This window comes from Macaca nemestrina, chromosome 5 (genome assembly GCF_043159975.1).
Source record: "Macaca nemestrina isolate mMacNem1 chromosome 5, mMacNem.hap1, whole genome shotgun sequence".
Lineage (NCBI taxonomy): Eukaryota > Metazoa > Chordata > Mammalia > Primates > Cercopithecidae > Macaca > Macaca nemestrina.
Genome location: NC_092129.1, coordinates 155,862,066 through 155,868,658, shown reverse-complemented (window position 1 = coordinate 155,868,658; position 6,593 = coordinate 155,862,066). Strand labels below are relative to the sequence as shown.

The 6,593-nt window shown below is 39.1% G+C and overlaps 1 long non-coding RNA gene across 2 annotated transcripts in view; it reads left to right on the top strand.

The window, feature by feature from the left end:
• LOC139363471 (uncharacterized) overlaps positions 1-6,593 on the top strand; it is a 48,461-nt gene that overhangs the window by 21,497 nt on the left and 20,371 nt on the right. The gene's annotated exons all lie outside the window — the stretch shown is intronic.

Below are 6,593 nucleotides of genomic sequence, written 5' to 3'. Positions count from 1 at the left end.
CATAACAACCCTGTGAGTTAGGTACAATTATCTCCATTTAACAGGTGAGGAAACTGAAGCACATTTCTACATTGATTAGTTGCCATTTCCTACAAAGAATACCTTTTCTTTTCCCTGCCGTCTCATTTTATCACGATGAACTCATGGATTCCTTTACAAATAAACAATTACTCCGGGCGCCGTGGCTCACGCCTGTAATCCCAGAACTTTGGGAGGCCGAGGCGGGCGGATCACAAGGTCAGGAGATCGAGACCATCCTGGCTAACAGTGTGAAACCTCGTCTCTACTAAAAAATAGAAAAAATTAGCCGGGCGTGGTGGCGGGCGCCTGTGGTCCCAGCTACTCGGGAGGCTGAGGCAGGAGAATGGCGTGAACCCGGGAGGCAGAGCTTGCAGTGAACCGAGATCACACCACTGCACCCCGGCCTAGGCAACAGAGCGAGACTCCATCTCTAAATAAATAAATAAATAAACAAACAATTACTGTCATTATTATGTTGATGCTCAAATTATTTAAAATTTGGTCAGTTGGAGCCCTTTCAGACAGCTCGCTTCCTTCCTTCTCTTTCTTTCTTTCCTTCTTTCTTTTCTTTCTCTGTCTCTCTCCCTCCTCTCCCTCCTCTCCCTCTTCTCCTTCCTCTCCCTCCTCTCCCTCCTCTCTCCTCTCTCTCTCTTCTTTTTTTTTTTTGACAAAGTCTCCAGGCTGGAGTGCAGTGGATGCGATCTCAGCTCACTGCAACCTCCGCATTCCTGGTTCGAGTGATCCTCCTGTCTCAGCCTCCTGAGTATCTGGGATTACAGGCTCAGGCCACAATCCCCTACTGAGGCTGGTCTTGAACTCCGACCTCAAGTGATCCACCCGCCTCGGTCCCCCAAAGGGCTGGGATTACAGAAGTGAGCTACCACACCCGGCCTTAAACAGGTTTCTATGTCCTTTGATAAGTTCCCAACAGTTTTTGTGCACTTCACTTTCTCACACAAGGTATTTCAGTCTCATTTTATGCTATTCCTACCCTAGACGCGGAATCGCCACTGCTTTATGAAGCTACAGTACTTATTAATGAAAAATGGGATATAGAAACCAAGATCTGGATTTTGGGCAATGAATAATCTTATTGCTACTAGGATATATTATTGCCTCTAGGCCTTGTCAGTGGACAAGAGCTAGAATATATGAATATGTTACATATATGTATATACGGTACATTGTGTGGATGTACCGTCATGTTTTTAACCAGTTTCTTAGGGGTGGGTGTTTGGATTATTTCCAGTGTTTTACTTTAACATATATCTATATGGAGGATTTTATAAGATACTTTCTGTTCAAAAACAACTCCACAGAATTCCTTTTCATTTTTCACCATTGCACATTTGTTTTTTTTCTTTTCCCCCACAGTGAAAACTCTGGCTCCCAACAGCATAAATACATTCACTCAAACAAAATAGTTTCTTATAAACAAAATAGTTTCAAGATTATAATACAAATACACCACTAGCAATAACATATCTACTATGTAGAGTTCACATTTTCTTTGCTTGTTTTGTTTTTGAATTATATCCCGTTTAGGGAGTATAGCTGCATAAATACCTTATTTGAATTAATTCTTTTCTCTGTGGTTATATTTTAAATGATATATGGTTAGGATCATTTGTTTCTGCTTATATTCCATTTCAGGGTTTGCTTTCATCCCTTTTTTATTCTTTTTTGAAAATTCAAGACATTTACTTAGTTCAAAATCCACATTATATAAAAAGGTATATTTAGAGGAGTTCTGCTTCCATCCCCAGTCCCTTTACCCCATATATTTATATCCCATTTTCATTATTTATTTATCCTCTCCTTCTTTCCTTCTTCCTTCCCTCCTCCCTTCCCTACTTTTTCTTTCTTTTTTCTTGCAAAAATAAATATTTACCTTCTTTACCCCATAAGTTATGTTATATACATTCTTTCATGCCTTGCTTTATCATCTAACAGAAAAGCCTAGAAATGTCCTGTTTATAGACGTAGTTCTCTTTTTTTCACACCTGCATAATAGTAACTCATTGTGTGGATGTACCGTAATTTTTTTAACCAGTTTCTTAGGCGTGGGTATTTGGATTATTTCCAATGTTTTGCTTTAACAAATAATGCTGCAATGAACAGTAAGAGGGAGACTTTTGTAGGAGCTGTGTTATTTTGTACTGTCAACAGCAAAGTGTGAGAGTGCCTGTTTTCACACAGCCTCATGAACTGTATGTTTTCAGGTTTTTACTTATTGCCAGTATGATAGGTCCTTGGGTATTTCTTAAGGAATCACAAACTCAGCGCTGAAATCCCTGCTAGAAATGGATCCACAGTGCCAAATTTCAGCAAGAATTATGGAACAATGGGAATTTTCACATATATTTTATGAGAGTGTACACTGGTGAAACCATTTTGGGAAACTCTGGCGTATCTACTAAAGTTGAATGTATGCATGTTCTATGACCCAGCCACCAGAAACGCATACGTGCTTGCATCTAAAGACATGTTTTAGAAGCGTTTTTTGGTGACTGCTTTAAACTGGAAACAACTCTAATGTCCATTAACAGTAGGATGGTTTTTAAAAAAAGTTTATTCAGACAACTGAATACTATGTAACAATGAAAATCAATGAACTACAGCTACAAACCACATTGATAAATTTCATAAACATAATAGTAAAAGGAGCCAGAATAGTGAGTAAAAGAAGACAAAAAACACATCCTTCACGATTGCATTTATATAAGGTTCAGAACAGAATAAACTAATATCTGATGTTAGAAGTCACAACAGGGAGGAGGAAAGGAACAGAGTTTAGCAGGGAGCATAACTGGGGCCTTCTGGGGCACAGGTAACAGTTCTATTTCTTGACCTTGGTAGTGGTTATATGAATGGTTTTACTTTGCAGTATTTCATTTCACTGTGCACATATTGTTATGTAATTTTAAATATATGCATATTTTAATGTTTTTTAAAAATATGCAAACCACTCATTTTAGAGTTGAAAGAACCAGAGCTCAGATAAATGAAGTGTGTTGCTGAGGTCAGCAGACCCAGGACTCGTACCCAGTTTTCCTCATCTGCTAGCTCCCTTGGCTTTGAGGAATTAGTTAACCAGGTACCCTTACATGTGGATCTTTTTTTTTTTTTTCTCTGAGGTGGAGTCTTGCTCTTGTTGCCCAGGGTGGAGTGCAATGGCGTGATCTCAACTCACTGCAACCTCCACCTCCTGGGTTCAAGCAATTCTCCTGCCTCAGCCTCCTGATAGCTGGGATTACAGGTGCCCACCACCACACCTGGCTAATTTTTGTCTTTTTAATAGAGACGGAGTTTTGCCATGTTAGCCAGGCTGGTCTCGAACTCCTGACCTCGGGTGATCCGCCCCTTGGCCTCCCAAAGTGTTGGGATTACAGGCGTGAGCCACCACGCCTGGCACATGTGGATCTTAAAGGTGCCCTTTTTTTGGTTGCAAGGTTAACAGTGTCCATTAGACAAAAATGCAGTTATTAGCAATGCTTAAACATATATGACAATCTTTTTACTCAGCTATTTCACCTTCTGTGAAATGTATCCCAAAAAGAGATAGAAGTGGCCCTGTCTTTACAGGTCATGTGCTGTGAATAACAATGTTTTGGTCAACAACAGGCTGCATATAAGACAGTAGCCTCATAAGATTATAATGGAGTTGTCCTATACAGGTGTATTATTGTTTTAAAATGTTTTATGGCATATTTTTACTATACCTTTTCTACTGTTAGATATGTTTAGACATACAGATAATTACCATTGTTACAACTGCCTACAGTATTCACTACAGTAATATGCTGTATGGGTTTGTGGCCTAGGAAAACGGGCCATACTATACAGCCTAGGTGTGTAGTAGACTATATCTAGGTTTGTGTAAATACATTCTATGATGTTCAAACAATGATGAAATGGCTTAATGATGCATTTCTCAGAATGTATCCCTATTGTTAAGTAACACATGACTGTGTGTATGTACACACACACACACACACACACACATACACACACACGTATATATGAAGACTAAAGTGACCTAAAACTATTATATAAACCATAAGGTAATAAATTTGGTTATGTGGAAACGTGGAGTAATTTTAAAAATAAGCGTGGTTAATAAAAAATATAACCAATCATAAAATTCTAAGTACCTGACAAAAATCATATATCTATTTATCAATCTCTCTAAATAGACAATTTGAAGAAATAAAAATAATTCTTAAATTAGGGAAGTAGGGATAAGTTTTTTCTAGTAGTAGAAAAAAACCTAGATATTTTTCCTTTAAAAATATCTTTTGAGGCCAGGCATGGTGGCTCACGCCTGTAATCTCAGCACTTTGGAAGGCCAAGGTGGGCAGATCACTTGAGGTTAAGAGTTTGAGACCAGCCTGGCCAACGCGGTGAAACCCTGTCTCTACTAAAAACACAAAAAATTAGCCGGGCATGCTGGCATACACCTGTAGTCCCAGCTACTTGGGGGTCTGAGGCACAAGACTCGCTTGAACCTGGGAGGCAGAGGTTGCAGTGAGCTGAGATTGCCCCACTGCACTCCAGCCTTGGTGACAGAGTGAAACTCTGTCTCAAAAAATAAATATATAAAATAAAAATATTTTTTGATATCACTTCAAAATAGAGTTAAACTGTATTTTTAAATAAAACTTTTTAATGCTATTATTTAAGGAAGCATGATGTGTTAGGGACTTCTAACTCAGAGATTTATCTGTTCCTGTTCCTCACTTCCTCTTTTCCCTCTCCTTGCTTTATCCCCACCGCCTTCCTAATCCTCACTAAATCACCATTGAATCTCTTAGTTCTGATTTTGTTCCTTGCACCCCTTCTCTCATTCATTCATCTGTTTACTGATCTTTCATCACACATTTATTAGGAGTTGGTTCCTGCACTTAATAACTTGAAATGTTACATCTTTATCTGGGACTAAGGCAGAGACTGTTTGCCTACTAAATAAGTGTTCTCTCCTTTTTATCAAATAACCATTACAATTTTTATCTTGTACACTGGCACCTGAAATAAAGATTACATTTCTTAGTTATCTTTGTAGCAAAGTGTAGTAATGTGACTAAATTCTGGTTAACTAGGTGTAGGAATTTGTGCATTCTGAGAAGACTCCTTGAAAATTGCTGACTTATCTGGGAGAGTCCATTTTTTTGCCCTTCCTGCTGACTAGAATGCAGAATTGATGGCCAGTGTTTCAGTAGCCATGGGAAGAGAAGCTGTACACAGAGGACAGTGACAAGGTGGAAGGGACCTGGATCCCTGATGATTCTATAGAGCAAAAGCAACAACTTCAAACTATCTACCTTTGGACCTCATTTACATAAACTGTTAGTAACAGCTGATCATAAAGTCCGATATAGGGCGTCTATGCTTTGACTACCTACCTAGGGTTTTCTTTCCCTTTTTAAAAAATGTGACCCCCATCACCTCTAACTGAACCCACTGTCTCTGCTTCCTACCTACAAGAACTGATATCTGGGAAATACAAGTTTAGTGGGGAGAGGGTGAGGACTTATAAAGAAATGATGCTTATGTGGTAGAAAGAGTGTAGGTGATCAGAAAAAAAGGGACAACAGATAAAAGAAAAAAGGGAGGTGAATATAAGGGAGGAAAAGGCACAAAAAAAGAATAAGAGAGAAGGCACAAGTTGCATTACATCTGGTGGTTCAACCGACATTCAGCAAATTATAATGTTCAAAATACTATATCATCATCTCAGGGTCTTAAGTGTCCATAGCTTGAGTTACCCTTCAAGGGTGTCACATTTGGTGGTTTAAGCCCTTGCTTAGAAACCTAGAGGAAGTTCAAGGTCTGCTCACTTGTAAGTATACGGCTAATCATATGAAAATGATAGCTCCATTATTAACTGATAGTAATATCAGAGTCAAGAAAAATGATAGCTAATGTCCTCAGAGTCACTCAGTCCCTAAAATAACATTCATGTGGGAGCCATGGTAAAGAAGACTATTTCTCTAGTTCATCCATCCTAGGGTATACTGTACCTTTGTCATTTGTGGCCTTTGAACCTTGCTACCTGTCTTCTAATCCAGTGAAGTTTCTAGTTATCTTTTTATTTGCAACACATGCCACTTTGTTTTGGGATCTCAGAATTCCTCTTGAGGTCCAGCCCATCTTATTTTTTTCTGTACTAGCTAAAATAAAGATGCCTGAATAAGGAGCACTTCCCCTTGGGTCTATCCTACCTAGATGTCTGGTGTACAGTGGCATCAGCAATGTACAAAATACTATCTAGAAAGGATCTTCCTCTGACTCTCATTGCAGCCTGGAGTATGTCTGGGTCAGCATCACAGGCTCCCTCTGCATAAGGTGACCAATGCCTACTTGAGTATTAGTGTTTTCCAATATCTCCAGAAAGGGATTGCTCTTCTCTTCCTCAAGAAGCAATATCTTGTTTTCAGGAGGCAAACCCAATTGTCACCAAGTTAACTGAAAGCACACAGGGTAGGAGCCCAAGGGGTTCACTAACATTTCAGCCAAACCTGTTTTTAATGACACATTATGGGTACTGTTACACAACCTCTAGGAGGTTCAGC